The 17,280-nt window shown below is 38.3% G+C and overlaps 1 protein-coding gene across 1 annotated transcript in view; it reads left to right on the top strand.

The window, feature by feature from the left end:
• Positions 1-3,813: 3,813 nt before the first annotated feature.
• Positions 3,814-17,280, top strand: part of TAB2 (TGF-beta activated kinase 1 (MAP3K7) binding protein 2) — a 45,559-nt gene continuing 32,092 nt past the window's right edge. Inside the window, exon 1 of the mRNA XM_026666236.2 lies at positions 3,814-4,225. The gene's annotated coding sequence lies outside the window, so the exon portion shown is untranslated. The remainder of the gene's footprint in view (positions 4,226-17,280) is intronic.

The raw sequence follows: 17,280 nt of genomic DNA, 5'->3' as shown, positions 1-17,280 counted from the left end.
GTATTATCTTGCAAAACTGGGGGCTCATCATTCAGCAAAGTAAGTGCTTACTATATTTAGAGAAGCTAACATGGCCTGAACCTGTTTCAAGCACCAATTCAGTCAGGACAATATACAGATGCTTTTGATTTGGGGAGCAGGATTTGATTTTTCTATCTGCAGCTGCTCTTTTAAAGAAGGCAAAGAGAACCACAACAAAGGTAATGATGATGGCACCACAAAGCCCATCATGACTCTATCTTCTCTAACTTGGTACACTCTGTATGTTTGAAAATTAAGATCCTTTATTCTTGGCAACAATTGAGGGAAGGAAGGCAGGAAATAGGTGATCCCTATGCAAGAGGTGGTGATTTCTAATTGGCCTAGTGGACAACCACCTAAGTATGAGCCTGTAGTGTGCTACAGCTGCCAAAAAAGGCCAATAGTCCTAGTCTGTTATCAACAGAGAGATAGTATCAAGATCATGTGAAGTGATAATACTGCTTTATAGTGAGGTGATCAGACCACACTTGGAAAATTGTGTCCAATTCTGGTCACCACAATACAAAAACGATGTTGAAATTCTAGAGAGAATTTCAGAGAAGAGCAACAATGAGGATTAGGGGATTAGGAGCTAAGCCAGAAGTGGTATTCAGCAGGTTCTGACCAGTTCTGGAGAACCAGTAGCGGAAATTTCGAGTAGTTCGGAGAACTGGCAAATACTACCTCTGACTGACCCACCCCCATCTATTCTCTGCCTGACTCCCAGCTGATCGGCAGGGTCTTATTTTGTTGCCCTGCACAGGAGAACGTAGCTGGAAAGCAGGTTAGTGGGGTGGGGAGGGAATGGAATTTTGCAGTAAGCTTCCCCCAGGAGTGGAGAGGGAATGGGGATTTAACAGTATCCTTCCCCTGCCATGCCCACCAAGCCACACCCACAGAACCGATAATAAATTTTTTTGAATCCCACCACTGAGCTAAACCATATGATGAAAGGTTGTGGGACCTGGGAATGTCTAGTCTAACCAAGAACTAAGGACGACATGATAGCAGTTGTCCAATATTTGAAGGTCTGACACAAGAGAGGAGGGGGACAACCTATTCTCCAAACTAGCACCTGAGGGCAAGACAAGGAATAAAAAATGGAAGCTTAACAAAGAGAGATCCAACCTAGAACTAAGGAGAAATTTTCTGTTGGTAATGAATGGATTGGCTTGTTTTCAGAAGTTGTGAGTGCTCCATCACTGGACATTTTTAAGAAGGGACTGGGATGGCCTTTGTCCAGAATGGTATAAGGTCTCCTGCTTGAGCAGGTGGTTGGACTAGAAGGCCTCTAAGGTCCCTTCCTGCTATGTTATTCTGTATTCTTTATTATAGTCTGGATAAAGTATGGAAAAGCAGAGCTGTTGCAGTTTTCTCTAGCTCTACCTTCTGTCCACTACAGATAGTCAAGCCAGCCTCATTTTTCTACATCTTTAGACCTACCGTATTTGCCGGCGTATAAGACGACCCGGCGTATAAGACGACCCCCCACCACCACCGGAAACGCCCTCCAGAAATCCCCGGGGCTGCAGCGGCAGGGCAGAGTGCCAGGGGCCGTGGGAAGAGCAGGAAGGCTGCAGCCTCGGGCGGAGCGAGGCGGCGGGATGAAGCGGAAGCGGCGCAGGGGATCCGGGAAGCCAGAGGCGCCTTCGCTCGTCCAACAAGCATCCGAAAGCCGGCAGTGGATATACCGGCGTATAAGACGACCCCCCACTTGGAGGCATGTATTTCGGGGCAAAAAAGTCGTCCTTATACGCCGGCAAATACGGTATAACCACATTACCAATTGGATAATTGGACCACAAAAGATAAAGATGGCATTTTTGGGCATTCTTATTGTCCTAGCAAAGGATAAATGCCTTTTACATTCCATCCTAAGAATTGAAGATGAATTATTTTTTGCCATCCTAAAGTCTGGCAATGACCTGGCAAACCACTCAAAAGCCTCAGGATGAGTGATCCACGCAGAGTATGAATCAAATTTAATCTGCACATCAAGTGTTTTTTTTTTAATTGCATATGTGTTCATCACAAATTCAGCCTAAATTTAAAGGGTACCCCCCCACACTTGTTTTAAAAGTCATTTAAACATTTGCAGGTTTATCTATGCCCTCAGGATCACCTGAATTCTATAGTTTGCAGGCAGGAAGGAAGGGGGCTGTTCTGTTCTGGACAATCATGACCTGGACAACTGAGAATCTCCATAGGACATGGTTGTCCCAAGCCATACATTTAACTATGCTAAATGAACACCTTCTATTGGTGCGGGACTATGGACAGATTTCCAGAACAGCTTCCAAACTATAGGATTCAGGTGACCCTGAGGGCACAGATAAACCTCCAAGTGGCCTCAATGACTGTCAGAAAGAAGGCTAATGACCACATGACTGCAAGGAATATAAATCCTTCCATTCTCCACAATTCAGTCAGAACTGAAGAAGCTTCTTGGATGAGAAGTGAAACATCTTCAAGCAAAGCAAGAAAGTCCAGCTGGCTTTTGAAAGAAAACATCTTTGGGACAACCATGGCCTGGACAACTGAGAATCTCCATAGATATTTGTTTTAAAAGGATAATATAGGTTCTCTGCCTCTCACTCCCAGATCTGCAGATGCAAAAACCACTATGTTGTTCAAAGCATTTTCCTGGTCATTCAGTAAAATCATGCTTCCATTTCTTGGGAATAATCATAAAAATGTTTTAATCACTCAAAAATGCTCAGAGTCCATTAAATAAATGGTTAGGTTGTATTTATGGGATAACTTTGGGGACCTTTTAAACTGATTTTAATACTACACACACTGCCAAGCAATTCTACTGAAAGCAAGCTTTGAAAGATCTAAGAAATGTGTATATTGTGTCAGAGGGAAAAGGCCATGATAATGATAATAACCCAAAATAATTGCAGAGCTTTGTCTATGCATCTAATGAGACTTCCTAATATTTCATAAATATTATTGCTCACTCTGCATAACTATTGTAACTTACTGGTACTCTGCCTATTCCTATTTCTGCTGAAAAGGGCCATTATTTTCTAATGACCATGGTGTCATTTGTTTTTACTAGTTCCCAAACGTGAGTCTTGACATTGCAAATATATCCTCAGGCTAAGTCTAAATACCTGTTTTAAATTCTCCAATTACTCAGCAGAATAAAGGACTTGCTGCCCGGTTAAATTGTCTTGCTGGATCATAATTATTAACATCCGATATTATCCTATATTAAATAAGTGCGTCGAATGGCATTAAAAAAAAATCCACAATCAAGTCAAAGGTTTTCTCACGGGTTGTGGTACAGAAAACCTGCCCCCCTCGCCGCCGCCGCCGCCCGGTTCCGCGGCAATTTGGCTAATCTTTCTAAAAAGGTAACACCAGGCTGGAGATTTTCCGCAGCGATCCTCTTCTCGCTGCCCGTGTCAGTTTTATGGTGCCAATGTGAAGAAACGCATGGAAGTGGAGGTGGGTCCCTCCCTTATATGGGATACATTCCAGTTCCGCGGTCTGGACAGAGCGAGCTTCATGGAGGAGGAGCGGATTTTAACTTGAGCGCGGAAGCTTGAGAGGTATGTCCCATCTCGTGCCACTTTTCGGTTCTTTGGCATGCCGGCTGACTCCCTGGGAGAACTCGCGAAGAGAACCGCTTTGCATCCCAGCAGCAGACATCCCGCTCGCGCCGGGCAAATCGGCGGCAATACCCGTTACCGAGGCAACGCGGGAGCTCCTCCTCCTCCTCCTCTTCTTCTTCCTCCTCCTCCGCTCTCCCGTTAGCCTTCGGGGCCAGTTCTCGCGAGGCTTGCCAACTGGAGGGGCCGCCATATTGTGTGACACTATTTTGATTTGGACTTGGCTGACTGAGACACGCAGCGAGCGGAGGAGGAGGAGGAGGGACGGGAGCGACTAGGAAGCCGGAGCGGTTCCAGGCGAGGTCGGGAGAGGCGGTGACGGCGGCGGCGGCGGCGCCTGAAAGACCCTCCCCCCTCCCCGCCAGCCATCCCGCCTTCCCCCGCCGCCCCTTCCGCCCTGCCCGCCACAGCAGCAGCAGCAGCAGCCCAAGCACGGACACCCCCCCTTGCTCCCTCCCCCGGTGGCGGCGGGAGGCGGTGACGGCTCCGGAGTGGCTCGGAAGGGTCGCCTGTCCGGTTGGAGGCGGCGGTGGCGGCGAGTGCCGCTGCTGCGGGGACGGAGGAGGAGCCCGCGCGGAGGAAGGGTGAGCGAAGTCGGCTGCGGCGGGCCTGGCGGGACTCTGGCGGCCGCGTCCCCGAAGGGGCTGTCCGCCAGGCGGCCAGGAGGGAGCGCGGGGACCCCGCTGCCTGTCTGGGCCCGGCTGGCCGCGGTGCCCGGGAGCAGGAGGGGCGGAGGGGGGGGGGCGTGTGCAGGCAGGGCCGGGTGGCGGTGGCCCCGCTGGGGAGAGGAGGAGCCGGGCTGAGCTTCCGCGGTCTGCCGGGGAGCTCCGCCGTTCGGTCCGAAGGCTGGGAAGCGCCTGCCCATCCGCCGACCCGACTCCTCTTCGGAGCCCCTTCGGAGGCGTCCCGGGAGGCGACGGGCCTTTTTTGGCCTCCTTGACTTGGAAAGCTTTTCTTGCGCTTCTCCTTCTCCCCGAAGAAGAAGAAGAGGTCCTGCTCTTGACCCCCAATTTGATGGATATATAGGAAGTGTGGGCTAGTTATTTATTTATTAAAAATCACCTATTGTGCATCTTCTGCAAGAGTTCCTTAAGGGAAGAAACGTTAGCATCTGGACCGTGCTTGAGAGGCCATATTTTGTGGCATCCCCCGCCAGACTTCATGCTCCAGTTCAAATTGGATTTGCAAGAGTAGAATCACCTGTTCTAATTGTTATATTTTTACGACTGTTATTCAGGCGCTGAATATTCCAGGGGCTGCTCTGCATTCAGTGCAGTGTAATAACCCATCCTGAATATGACTAACTCATGTGTGACAGTGATCTGATCAGCTTTCTCCAGGAAACTCAAGTGAACAAAACACACACACACACACACACACACGCACACACATTCCAGTCATTGGGGGGCTACATCAGAATCCAGGAGCAAGCACTCTCAGATCATAAAACTGATTTTCGGTGGAAATGCAATGATGTTAAGATTCAACCCATAAAGTGTCATGATCTTTACCTGTGTCCAATAGCCTTTGGTTTTTAACATCACATCTTTTGCTGCTACCAATCAATTTCTGTTGTTACCTATGTTCAGATTTAAAGAGATAATTTAGTGAGATATCACCAGCATATTGGTATGGTAGTCCAGTTCCCTAGACAGTCTTTTCCAAAAATGTCTTGTAGATAACATGGGTAAATATTAACTCTTGTAAATAGAAAAATGACACTATATTAGATGACCTGGTGTTCTTGAATTTAAATGTCAATACGATGGTAATAAGGAATGCTATGAATTATCCAAATTATATGGAAGTTACTTTTTCTTGTATTAGGTTTAAAGAGATTTTCCCTTAATCCCATTACTTGTAATTCTCACACAGCAGTTGAACAGTCCCTTAATAATACACCACCCCCAAACTGTTATTTTGAAATGCATGGTAAGTTGTCACAAGAACAAATATGGATGCAATCACTCTGCACAATATTTCTTTTTTTAAAAAATCTAATTGTCTTAAGTTGCACACCAATCTTTATTTTAATACAGTTTTTGTTCAAGTGTACTATGTATCAAAAGAAAGCACACTTTCTGTAAGTACATGAGAAAAAAGCTACAAAACTCTATAAAATACTTAAAAATAATTCTTGGATCAGCACTTTCAACAACTGTCCTTTTAAATATTCAATAATGTTTAATAAAACAAACATTTCCTAGAATGTTCATTAATATATTTATTATGAAATGCTGCATTGTGTAAGTGCTAATCTTAGTGAAGTTACTTCTGGATAAAAATCTATGGTGCAGATATATATTGGGGTCATATATTTTTGGATGACAGTATTATCTATGTACAGGTTAATTTTAGTTAGCTGAAAGCAGTTTTTACAAATAAGTTTTACTTATTTGAACAGCTGGTTTGCTTCTTTTATCAAGTGTACTTTTTGGAGGAGTTATAGTTATAGAAAGCCCTATAACTTCTCAGCAATTCTGATAGATCAGAATTAAAATGTCACTTCAGCTTGATACAGGAGGATGGATAAAGCTGAGGCAATATCATTGACAGAGTGTGAATACTGTGGGATTTATAAAATGTTTGATCACAAAAGGGGGAATTCTATTTGGGGCAGAAATTGCTTACTCTAGATTTTTATTTGACTCACAAAAATGAGAACTTTTAAAATTGCAATTGTAAACTAAAGTTACATTTTACTAGGAAATTATACATTTAAAAGGAATCCATGATTCTTTTTTATATAAAGTTTTAGGTGTTAAGACTTTATGAAGCAATATTTAGGGCTTGGTTAGTCTGCAGATAGTGTTGTTTATGGTATGGGAACACTAGTTACTGTAAACATGTTTTTTCTTTTTTTTTTCTTTTGTAAATGTAAACACCAAAGTGATTTTTAAAGATATGTTTGCAACGGCTGTTCTAGTTCAAAGTAGTATTAAATGTAGAAAATAACCTAAGTATTGATACTTTAATAATTCTAATAGATTACCATATATTGCTATGTGGAATGCTTCAATTTAGAATGTCACACTTATTCAGTGAGATAAATGCTTTTCTTTTTCTTTTTATGTCTTAACTCAAGATAATTTGTCCCTCAAGTGATTGGAAATAGAGAGCAATGAATTTTTTATATCTCGTTAAACTAATGCAGAAATGGAATTTCAGGCTTGGACTTATGGAATATCTTTGTAGGAATTTTACTACATTCCTTATTGAATAGATGTTTATATACCATTGAAACTGAGACTTTATAGTTTGTTATGTAGCAAATTATTGCTAGTTCACATTAAGCCTGATATATGTATTAGTAGGAAATTTAATTATGCATTTGATCTAAATTCATTTTGGCCACAACATTGTGGAAAATATCCAAAACCAGGAGATATAACTAGGTTGAAAGAAATGACTTATCCTCAATTGAAACATTTAATGTAAATGTCTCTATGTATTAAAGTTAATGGATATTAAATTTATAAGAAGTATATTTTTTCATGTTTTCAAAAGAGTTTATTAAAGAAGGTATTTAAGAAAACACACAGAAACCATTTGTAGTCTTGTACAATTGTTAATTTTGTTGTGCAGCCTAGAAATTTGGTAGTGTATAAATCTATTTTGCCTGAATAACTGCCTGTTGAAAACATTTAAAAAAAAACTATTTTAAATTTTACAAAACTAAAACATTTTAGTTATTAAATATGCTGTTAAGTTCCAGGACCTCAAAGTGTTGTGCATCCCTCTTTCCCTGTACCAGTAATAACCTTGTGATATAGGTTGTGTTTGAGAGTGATTGGCCCAGAATAATCCGATGAGATTCATTGGTTGAGGTAGATTTGAACATGGATCTTCCTGATCCTAATCCTTGTATATGGTAACCATTGTATCATACTGCATGTTCTGAAGTACCTTTGAATAATTTATTTTGAAGCATTGCTAGCCATATAAAATAATCTACCTATACTGTTTTATAGGAAACAGTTAAAATAGTTCAGTTGATTCAGAATTTAAAGTTTAAACATATAAAAGTAAGCTATATCTAAGATTTTTATTATTCCTTTAGTACTATTTCTTTTTAAATGTCTCTAATATTTATTTTTCCAATAAATGCACTATAAAAGAAGCTAGCAAAAGGGTTTCAAGATTAGGGTAATCCTTAGTTAGTATTTTTCTGTTGATGATCCGAACAATATTTTTGCCAACTTCTCTTGATTAATATTAATTTTAGGTAACAATTTCATTAAGGCAAAGGTAATTGTGGCAAAATTTCAAACAATATGAAGAAACCAATAATTGAAACAATAATTAAAATTCCAAATTTCACACTCAGGAAATATTTTTTTGATCAGAACTAGTGAAGGTAATGAGTTGAATTTATTGTTGATTTTTACTTTCTTTGCCAGAAGGATTTAGATATTCCTGTCTTTCTGCTACATGTCAGTTATTTAAGTTTTGTTTCTTTGGAAGTAATTGACCAATAGCATGCACAGAAGTCATTCCTTGCAACAGTAGCTTTCACCCATTCTGAACTGTAGTTGGAAGAATTATTAAAAACCAGCATATCTTCTCCCTTCCTCTATTGTTAACTTGAAGTTTTTTTATGGCAATCTCAAGTTAACACACATAAACAACATATGGTACTTAATTTAAGCACCCATTTATTTTCTAAAACTGAACAAAGCTCTCACATGTATTTATTTGAAAAGTTATCTCATTTGATAATAGCTCAGTGGGCTAAGATTTATGATTAAACATATTTGTGAATGTGCTTTGTATTTGGCTGCATTGTTATTTTTAACTGTATTGTCATTGCATCTGTCTAGGATATCTGTCTTACTAATAAGGATTCAGTATCAGATCAAATGACAATATTTTATATACACATGTTAGCAATTTATGTATATGATCAATAATTGATTATTTGGCTGTTTTATGAATGTCTGCTGTACTGTACTGTGAAGCTAGATTTAGTAACTCTACAAATGTTAAAGCACAGTCTTAAGGTATATTGATTGTATAAATATGTGATTTTAAAAATACTTTTATGAAGATTGCATACAGAATTTCCCCCCTCAAAAGCCATAATTCAAATGCTGTAAGGAAATTACATTGCCTTGAAAATCAAACAGCATTGTAATGCATGTATCCATGGGCAATCTTAATAGCAATATGAAAAAAATTGTATTGATTCAAATCTAAGCAAAAATGTTGGTATATATTTGCTTGTTTCAATGATACACAATTTATAAATAATAACAAAGGTATGTGTGGAACTAGATGTTTTCCTGTTTTATTAGTACTCAATATGAATAAGTACTGCTTTAAATAATTGGAAGTAGAAAAGATGAAAGAACATACTTTATTTCTAATTTTTGCTTTAATTACCAATGTAAACTTAACTTTTGATAAATAATCAGCGTTGTTGTCTAGAAGTTTATTTAAAATATATACACCCCACAAATAAATCTGTTATTTGCCTGAAACCATCTAGAGCCAATAATTATGGGCAGAATCCATAAAAAGTATTTATACTGAATGTCTGAGTACAGCTGAGTTATTGTGAAGCTGTGTAATTTAATTTTGTATAATTTGAATAAAAGTTATTGTACTTCTATTTTTTTTTCTTGTTTTTCATCAATACGACGTCCAAACTGCGATAATATGAATACTTTTTAGGAAAAATATTTTTTTCTGTGTGAGAAGCTTTAGTATATGCATATTTGGAGTTGCTCACTAAATGTGTGATAGAAATGCCCAATTTCTCTTTCCTTGAGGGCTTTATGTAGCATATGGAGGCCTAAATTTAAAAAGTAGGCAGGAATAAGTCCCAAATTTGGAATGTATTCAGAATTCCCAAGGGATGAAACAGTGGCTTCACTATGACTGATCTATTTTTCAAAAACATTATAGCCTAAAAAAGGTTATGCACTTGGTCCAGGGCATATATTTATCATCATAGAGAGCTACCGTGTTTCTCATATAATAAGGCCGGGTCTTATTTTTTTTTGAGCCCCGAAAAAATGGCTAGGCCGTCTTTTCGGGTGACTTAATTCCCCCTTTGCATCTTTGGGCAGGCGGGCGGCGACGGCTTGGATGTTGACCTCGGCGTTGGGGGCACTTCGTATCGGGTCAACGCAGGCAGCACCATATCAGGGTGTGCAACAAAAGTACTTCCTTACGGTAAGCTCCCCCCACCATTCCCCCCCATTTCGCATGTTTTAATATAGGCCTTAATTTGGGGGGGAGGGGCTTAATTTCATTTCATGCCTATAAAACATGCCGGGACTTCCTATTGGGGGAGGCTGTATTGTTGGAGAAACAGGGTAGTTTGGTGTAGTAAAAGCATAAGGATATAAACCAGGAAAACATGAGTTCTATTCCCGCCCTTGGGCACAAAGCCAACTGGGGGATCTTAACCCAGTCACTTTCTCTCAGCCCTAGGAAGGAGTCAGTGGCAAACCACTTCTGAAAAATTGGGCAAAGAAAACTGCAGGGATCTATCCTGGCAGTCTCCAAAAACCAGATAATTATTAAGATGTCACATTAATGTATGTTTATAAAACGTGTTAATGGAGTGGGCTGTGCATATATGCTTTGGTAGTTTAAAATATGGTAGTAAAGTTAATAAAATGCTTCCATAAATGCTTTATCAAACAAATCTTGCAAATTTGTACGTTTATCATAAGGTGCTTATAGGACATTTTCTGCATGGAAGGCCCAAGAGAAAGAATAAATGTTATTTTTGCATACAATTTCAGGTGGGAGAGAAAGATTGCAACCCTATGATTGACAGCAATAAGAACAATTAAAACTAACTTGACAGAGGGATCAGGTTCCATACTAGAACTATGTGCTAGAGAAAGTTGCTTGAAAGATACTGTTTTAAGCATATGCTACAATGTCATGTTTGTCTAGACATGTAAATCAGCAAATTAGATACTTGAGGAGATTAGTGCAAGCAGCACTATTTAATAAAGTGCACCGAGCAATTATTTCAGAATATGCTTTGGGCTGTTTATAATAGAAATATTAAAACAGCATTTATTTTTTGTACCAAATATTGGGCGGGTCTTTATTACACGTCTGCTTAAGAAAAATATGTTATTGGGAGAACATTTACAACATGAAGAGTTTTCAGCAAATTTGGATGGGTTTTAGAATTCCATTTGATCATGGCTGTTGACATTGTAGCTTCAGTTGGTTGTAAATGATTCAACAGTGTGCATCAATGATTTTTCTTGTCAGAAATAATTGTGACTTATGTCTGAAACAGATGTTAACTTAAGTACATAAGAAGAGCCCTTCTAGATCAAAGCTCACCTATTTCAGCATTCTGTGTCATGCCAACTAAGTGCATTCAAAATATTCAGAAACATGCACGCAGGGATAAATCCTTTCAGTTTTGCCTTAATAGCAGTTGGTATTTAAGATATATTTCCTGTTATTCAGAAGGTAGTAAACTATCATTGACAGTAATAACCTTTGGTATCCAGTTCTTCCAGGTCCCTTTTAAAATTATCTGCATTAGTCTCTCCCATTACATCTGAAAATGGCAAATTTTAGTTTAATTGGATAGAAATAAATACCTATCCTAAATTTTTCTGTATTTATTTTCAAAGAATGTTTCAGATCTACAATATGTGTGTGTGTGTGTGTGCACATAAATACTTTGACATGTTGTCAATTATGTTTTATATGGGATAGGTTTATTTATGGAATCACTCTGTTAGCAATTTTATTTTTGTTTCCCTTAATGATTTCAAAGTTTAGGTTCCATTATCTTGGAAATTATCATTTTTTTAAAAAAATGTATGGAATGTTGATATATTTGTTGAGCTATGTGTTCTTTATTATCCTGTCCTGAGTAATCTCTGTGAACTATTAATCTTCAGGTTCTTGTTCCATTGTGCATCAAAATGTGATATGATTACTGTGAACTATTTTTATATCTATAAATTCTGGTGCTTAGCTTTGCCAGGAACATTTTGCAAGATAATTTGTTAAAATATTTTTGAAAATCAATGTACTCAATTAGTTGCCACTGTCTGCATGCTTGCTAACATTCTAGCAGTTAGTCAGGCAACGTGTAATTTTGCAAATGGCAAGTTGATTTGTTTTTAACAAACATGGGTTCTTACAGTTCAGTTGTTTTGAGTCAAAAGTAACATTTAATTCACTATGAAGATAGTTGTCTTTTTAGTGGTAATAGTATTGGATAGCATCACTATTGTGGGAAAACTGTTTAATGAATTTAGTGTCTTTTGCATTATTTCCAAGTATGGATCAACGTGTAGATATAGCTGGTAATATTGTTCTCATGCAAAAACGTCTGTTTACTGTTTTCAGTCTGTATAACCCACTCCAGCATGGCATATATTTGAGACTATGCAGGTGACTATTTGTGTATTGGATTTATGCCAGTTCTGGCTGATGAAAACTAACTGAGATAAATTGAGTTTTAGAATTGATAGGTTGGTCTATGTAGCTTAAAGCATAGCAGTGCTCGGTAACCTCAAATTAGATAAAAACTTGATAATAATTGCACAATCTTCTTAAAGTTTTATTTAATGGTTTATGGGGATGTGAAGGTGTTTGAATATCTTTTCTCCATAAATCAAGAGTAATCTCCTATGTACTTTTTATTATGATTTTACTGGTTGATTGTTCTGCAACATTCATATAAACTCTGAGACGATTTAGGAGCAGGAAACTTTAAAGCAATCTGTTCTGAATCACAAGGCCACTTATGGCAACTTGGCTGTTCAGTGTGTTAAATAAAGTACATGTAGTCCTCAACTTATTTGTAAATGACTCAGGGTCAGTTAATGGGCAGCGTAGAAATTTAATAAACTCACAACCACCATTGGGACCTGAATTTCAGTCAAAAAGTGATATGGTTGTAAAATGAGGTGTCATGTGACTGCATCACTTAACATCTGCAAACTGGCAATTTTGCTATCCTTAAGCAAATTTTACTGGTAGTTAACTAGGCACCCACTCCATCCGAACTATTCCAGTATGAAATGTTTAATATGCTATGTACTTTACCTAGGCATTACATTTAACACCCAGGCATTATGCACAATGACAAGAACTATTTCGGCAAAGTGTAAAAAGAGAGTCATGAAAAGGGTCAGAGTTAGGGTTAACCCTAACCCTAATCCTTCATTGAAAAGACATCTATGAAAATGAAAGATGCAAAATAAAGTACAGGATTTCTTCCTGGAGAAAAAAAAAACCAAGATGAAGACCAGTATTGAACTACTACTTGCAACAAGGAAGGCTAGACTAGAATTTTAGCAGGAGTAAATTATACTTTGCCAGTTTGCATTTTGGCATTGCATATAATGCCTAGGAGATGTGTGAAATATTTTGATGTCCCTTTTTTGGCATTCCATAGATTTCCTAGGCGTTCTATAAAATGCCTCATTTTACTCACTGATGGTAATATATAATTTCCTTCATCACCACAGTGTAAACAAGTTTAGTAACATTTTTTCTTAAAATACAACGAATGATTTCTTCCCACATCCCATCAAATCCTATTATTAAAAATGGCAGATGGTGCTCTCCTTACTGAAGCCAATGAACCACTGAAGCCATGCAATTTTTTCACTGAAAACAGTCTGTATATTTGAAAAGCATGGGTTCAGTATGAATTGTTCAATGATCAGGCATTTTTAAGCCCAGGACTTCCTGTACTAGTCTCAACATAGATCTTGGGGATCCTAATACCTGTTTTCTTCTATGGTACAAACTGCTCACTTTATTTTCTGGCTTCAGTCAACTGGGTGATTCAAACACATGATCCTTTTATCTTATTCCATCTGTACTTGTGTGAAATCCTATGTTTTTTCCTATGCATAGGCTACATAGTCTTAGCTAAAGAAATATAAATCAAACAAAAATAGTGGAAATTAGGTTGTTAAGTGAGACTTGATTAAGACAAGTTATATAACACAATATAAAATGAAACAGATGTAGTTATTTTTCCTAGTAGAGTATCTGCAGAATACTTTAATTTCAAAAATGTGTGACATCTGTTTTTTGCAGCACATAATGAAAGATTTATTCAGTTTTCTCAGCTTATATTTCAGTCACAAATTATCACATAATTTATACTTAGTGGGAAGTTAAAATATATAATTATAATAAAAAACAATGTAGTAAAATATTGTTTAATTATGTACCATTAAGTTGGTGTTAACTCTTAGCAATCACATAGATTTATTTTTCTCCAGAGTGATTTGTCGTAGTACGGTTCTTCAGTCTCCCAATAATGCATCCATTACTACTGAAATCAGTTGGATTTTCTTCTTGAATTAAGAATTGCATAGGATTGATTTATTGATGATGTGCCATTAATTTGTTGTCAACTCTTAGTTTTCTCTGTGTGATCTATTTCCAACCTAGTCCTTTAGGTCCTCTAAGGATACACTCATCACTGTCACTGAGTCCATTTTCTTTGCTACTGGTTTTCCTGTCTTCTCTTTTCTTCCAACTTTTCCAGTATTAGAGCCTTCTTCAGAAAGCTAGGTCTTCCAATAAGTCCACATTTCTGAAGTAGGATACTCTGAGCCTGGTTATATGCCTCATGTGGCAGTTCTGAGCTGATTTGCTTGGTGATCCATTTGTTTGTTTTGTTGGCTGTCCATGATTTTGTCAGGAGTCTTCTCCAGCATCAAAGTTCAAAAATATCAATACTCTTCTGCTGCTTCCAACTTTTATTTCTATAGAGTGTCACTGGGAATACTATGGCTTGCATGATTTTGATTTTTGTAGCTATAGACACACCACTGCATTTAAATCACTTCCAGTGGCTGCTCTACCAAGTGCTAGTAACTAGTTAGTGGTGTATCTGAATGCTTATTCCTTTACTGTTGAAGGTTGATCATAAAAGATTGAAGCTATTTATCACTTTGCTATCTTCATTGTTGATTCTAAGCCTGTTTGTTGTATCATCATTAGTTTGAACTTATTTATATTTAATTTTAGAACCTTTTTTCATTTCCTGTCTTGACTTTTAATATAGACCCTACAGATCATTTGTATTCTCAACTAAAAGGGTAGCATCATCAAAATAATATAGATTATTAATATTTTCTCCTGTTTTAAAACCTTGTTCATCACCTTCCAGTCTAGCCTCCCTTAATATATACAGTATACATATATTCAGCATATATTATAGAATGAATGAATAAGGAGAGAATATTCAGCCTTGTTGCATTCTTTTGCAAAGCTGGATCCAGGCTATTTTATTATGTTCTTTCCACATTGTGGTTTTCTGACTTGTCTACAGGGGTGGGATTCAATTTTTTTAACAATCTGTTCTGGGCATGGCTAGGTGGACGTGGCCATGTGACTGGGGGGCATGGCTTCTTTTTCTTTTCTTTTTTTGGCAGAACCCCCCACACTCTGTTTTGGGGCCTTCTGGGCCTCAGGGAAGCCTCCTGGGGAGTGTTTTTGCTCCCACAAGGCTTCCCTGGAGCTCAGGAAGGAAAAAACAGAGCTTGCGGGGGTGCAGCCCCCCCCCCAGGTTCCATTTTAGGGCCTTCTGGACCTCAGGGGAGCCTCCTGGGCAGCATTTTTGCTCCCAGAAGGCTTCCCTGGGGCCCAGGAAGGCAAAAATGGAGGGGGCATGAGGAGCTGTGCCCCCCCTTCCATTTTTTTGCCTTCCTGGGCCTCAGGAAAGCCTCCAGGGTGAAGCAGTAAGACAGTAAGAGGAATCCCAAAACAGCTGATCGTTGGGAGGGGAAAAATACCTTGGTGACTGGGCGGGAAGAATGCAGTCAGCAATGTTGGGCATACACGCGATGTTGCGCATGCCCGATACGGACTGACTTGGTGGGGAGGGGGGAGGGCGGAGAGAGATGGGGCCAGCCAGGGGCACGATTTGCCTGTTCTCCGAACTGTGCAGAATCATAACAACCAGTTCTATAGAACCAGTCTGAACCGGTAGAATCCCACCCCTGCTTGTATATAAGTTTCTTATGAGGACATTGAGAAATTCTGGGATTCCCATTTTTGAGTACATTCCACAGCTTGAAGTGACTAATACAAAGACCTTTCTATAATCAATGAAAAACATAATGACTTCTTTTGGGTATTTTGAAGGACTTTTTCTGCTACCTAGCATCCCTTAACAATTATATCTCACATAATGTGGCCTTTTCTAAAGCTCACTTGAACATCTGGCATCTTTATTTCTAGGGAAGGCTCTAATCTGTATTGGATGATCCTAAGCACTATTTTACTAGCATGTGAAATTAAGGATATTTTATGATAGTTTGCATAACCTATTGAATCTCCTTGGGATGTAGATTAACTTCTTCCAATCTGCTGACCACTGTGTTGTTTTCTAGATTTGCTGGCATACCTAGATTTGAACCTTCACTAATTCATCTTCTATTTCAGTGGGTATTTCTGTAGTCTTGGTAATAACTAGACTGCTATGTTAACAGTAATCTTCTAGAATTAAAGTTCGTTGTAAATAAAGAATATTTTCTAAGGGAAGTTGACATCACTATTGAATAGTATTTCAGTAAACTCTTCCTTTTTATGCTTTCATTGCATAGAAAGTAGATGGGTATTGCATTTCCTGCTACATTTGAGAAATCCTCAATTGGTTGAAAGACTTTCCTTATCTTGTTTGAACTAAACTTGCTTGAACCAAGTGTGAGAAGATTGATATAATTTAGAGTTGGACAATGAAACTTACTCATTTTACTCACTTAGTCACCAACATTCTTTTGTGATGATTACTACACTTACATCTCTTCTTCCTTTAGATAATTTGATGGTTTGCATATGATTCCCTGGCAGTTTCCTAGTATGGCAGTCAGATGTAGAATTGCATTATGTAATATTAATGTAGTTTCTCTGCTTGCAAATCAATATAGGTCTCTAGATTTTTGTTGAGTCAACCATTTGTTGTGTTTACATTTGTTCTTCCTAACTTGGATCAGGCACTTATAGGTATATTTCTTATCTTTGATATGTGGAGGAAACAGAAGCAGTTTGATTCTACCACCTCATGAAAGTTCTCTTGACCCCAGTTTGTTATAAAGCATAGAAAATTTAGGAGCATGTATGTCTCATATCACACTGACATTTGGGTTAAGCAGAAGTAGAATAAGACAAGTAATGTTGTTTTTGCTTACAGCAAAGTTCAATGCAGCCATAAAGAAAAAACGCTCTTCTCAAAAGAAGAACCAAGTGGGAGATCTCCTGTTGTGCCAAAATCTGTTGTAGGCAAAAAGAATCGGAATCCTCTCCAAGATTTCTTAAAGGTAGTACATAAACCAATTATCTAGTTCCTTCAGTATTGTGAGATAAAGCTTATTTGATTCTTGAGGTCTAAATATTAAAAGGAAGTAGACATTTCCTGGCCATTTTCTGTTTTAGTCCTGCTCCTTTATACTCTTTGCAATTTCCAAGTTGAAAATATACTATTTAAGAAGAAAAAACTGGCTTAAAATAGCAGTTGAGAACTTCTGTATTTTCTTGAACGGTTATTTTTCAGTGAGCAGCTGGTATATTTGTTTTTTTTCCTTCCTGTTCCTTACCTTATTTCTCCTAGAATTGGTACTTTTTAATTGGCTTATAAATGAAGGTATGCATTAACAGCCAAAATAGTCAGGTT

This window comes from Notechis scutatus, chromosome 1, assembly GCF_049901735.1.
Source record: "Notechis scutatus isolate UNSWTSFEM ecotype Mainland chromosome 1, rNotScu1.2, whole genome shotgun sequence".
In the NCBI taxonomy this organism is placed as follows: domain Eukaryota; kingdom Metazoa; phylum Chordata; class Lepidosauria; order Squamata; family Elapidae; genus Notechis; species Notechis scutatus.
This window is presented reverse-complemented; position numbering and strand designations above follow the sequence as displayed.